Genomic DNA, 2,947 nt, shown 5'->3' with positions numbered 1-2,947 from the left:
GGTGACTTTGTGGTGTAGTGGCGGGCGCCGGTGTGAGGTGCCCCGGTGGCGGCCAATCATGTCGCGGCAGGCCGCAACTCCTCCCCCCAGCTGTCAGATATAGGGCACGAGGTATGAATCCACCGGCGTCAATCTACAACCATCACAAGACTTTTGACTATCTTGCATAGGCAGATCATACTTGCGATGATCGCAAGCCGCGCCCCCTGAGGGGCTGGCTTCCGATGACCACAATGCCGAATGGGCAGTGTGCGATTGTGCACACCGGCCCGTCTGGCTTTTATCTTACGAACATGCTACACACCCGCCGAACATCGTACGATGCACGGTGGGTTTTCAAACATGTTCGTAAGTTTAAAGTCGTGCGACCTTACAGTAGTAGAGGTCGCACGGCTTCCACACACCTTACGATAATATAGGTTGACAATATACATTCCGCTTTTACTATAGCATGACAATACCCATCCTGCTGATACTACAGGCAATAATACCTAATGATGCTAAAGACTGAAAATACCCAATTCACTGATTCTACAGGCTGGCCATATCCAAGGTAAGTGTATTTCTAGGAGGTGCTCGGGAGGCTCCATCAGGGGGCCCTCTAACATGCCGCGTCTACCTGGTACAGCCAGCGCGGATCGCCTCGGTATGCAATCCGGCTGGCTGGCTGGCTGGCCCTGTAACCAAGCGCTGTAGAGGGCAGCCCGTTGGGTCCTTCTGAGGACACCCTTGAGGACCGAGCAGCGCCGATCGCAGAGCCGCATGGGATGCGGTCCGGCCGGCCGGGTGCAAGTGACAAACAGGCAGCAGAGGGAGAGAGCCACTGCAGCTGCGGCCACAGCAGAAACCCTCCCACAACGAGGGTCCATGGAGCCCCCCACTGACCACCGGGCCAAGGTAAGGTGACAAAATTTTTTTAAACAAATCCGAGTACATTTTATTCCTGGGAGCATAAAACAAACTTTTTTTTTTTTATATATTCACCTGATCCCTGCATCCACCAAAAGTGCGGCCTTGCGTCTCCCACGCTATTAGAAGCTCCATAAGGCGCGTGCTGGTTACTACTTAAACTGGCGCGTCCTCTGGAGGGGGGCCAAGTTGCTGCACCATGGGCCTCTGGGTTGTACTTGCCCCCTGGGCTAAAAGTTGCCAGTCAGCCCCTGCATAGCTTATCATTTTATTGCCATCTAAATGATTTATTCACTAAATTTAGCTATATTTAATTTGCCTGTATATGGATTAAAACATATAATTTGATACACCGGTGTGTGTATATGTATGGATATTAAAATGATAACATATATTTAGGTAAAATCATTGAATGTCAAAGTATACACCGCTATATCCCCAAAGTCGGACAACACAGACTCAACCAGTCATATTAATCAGGTGCGGGCTCCAAACATATGTGCTGGCATAACAAAATCCTGAAATTCCAATGTAGAGCCGCACATGCGATGATGATTAAGCCTATTTGGAGGAAAAGGTGAGAGGCTATAGGACCGTTGTGGACTGATTTTACTGTGTACCTGGAGGGTATGAACCTTCAATAAATCTGTTTTAAAAAAAAAATCAATTGTCAGATGTGCAGCTCTACGTAGGAAGTTCAATATATTTAGGTATAGTTTCAAAAGTTCATATATTTATATATTTGTATGTCTAGGTACTTTCTTGTTTTTACTAGTGTTGCACATATGGCAGTTTACTGTATGGTGCTAGGATTTTGGCACTGTGATGAGATTAAGGAAGCTGCAGTTCATGTGTAATTTTTAACAATGTTTCTATCCCTTCCATGTAAAAATCTTTATGTAATTTGTAACCTAGCCTCAGATGTGAGCTGTGCACTCAACTAACTATTATCTTTTTTTCTTTGCTTTATACAAAAAAGAATATGCTTACTTTTACTGTCAGTATTTAATGACAACACCCACACAATACGATGCCCATCCCGCCTACATAACAGGCTTACAAAAAACATCCCGCAACAGGCTGGAAATACAATGTTTGTTATTTTTTCCTATCCTGTACTTTTAATGCTTGCCTCTAGGGGAATGAAGGACTGTCAATGGCTAGATCACTGACACACATACTAGTGTTACTGGAACAATGAGGACAATGCCAACAGGTTGATTGAACCTCCTAGCTTTTGTCTCCACATCATTGTCTTTGTACTATGATATTACATAAAAAGGCTGTTATGTACAGTATAGCACTGTGGACTTGCCAATTTTTTTAGCTGGCAGCTGCATATGATAACTACTTATCAAGATTATGTTAAGAAAACTATATTAAGCTCATAGCTCAGAATGTTCTGTGAAATGAAGTGTGACAAGATCACTCATCTTTAATTCCATCTTGAACTGAATTTTATTTGCATTCATCATCACCACAAAAGACTACACTGAATCATCCATTTCTTTGTTTTCTTCAAGAGAGGAGAAACCCTGATGGCAGCAATTAAACAAAATGGATGGCTGCAGTCTTACTTTATTGAGTTATCTGTTTAAATATTACATATTCTACATGTACTTCAATTACTGCATTATGCAGGATGTTTATCTGGAAAATAAACCAGAAAAAAATTACCTAAAAGTTCATTAGTCTCTTTTTGCTATAATTTCTAGAACAACACAGCATAATGGCTTCTTAGTAACACTTGCTCAATGACGCACAAGATAAAACAACCAATAGAAACCAATCGTAACTGAAGGGTATCTAAACAAATAAAAAAATGTAGAGTTTTATAGACTTCTTGTCCTTAGATGTAGTGGCTGCATTAGATTTCTTTTCACAAGGTTTTGATCCTTTAACCCTTTTGCTGCCAGCACCATATCTCTTACAGCACTCTCTGGGAGCCCTGTTAACAGACTCCTGGCAGCTATAGCTGCCGCGACTCTATTTACCTGTGTAAAGCTGACTGTTGGCTTTACACTGGAAGTAATTCTGG

This window comes from Nanorana parkeri, unplaced genomic scaffold (genome assembly GCF_000935625.1).
Source record: "Nanorana parkeri isolate BGI_ZX_2015 unplaced genomic scaffold, ASM93562v1 scaffold536, whole genome shotgun sequence".
NCBI lineage: Eukaryota > Metazoa > Chordata > Amphibia > Anura > Dicroglossidae > Nanorana > Nanorana parkeri.
Note: the sequence above shows the minus strand (reverse complement) of the source record.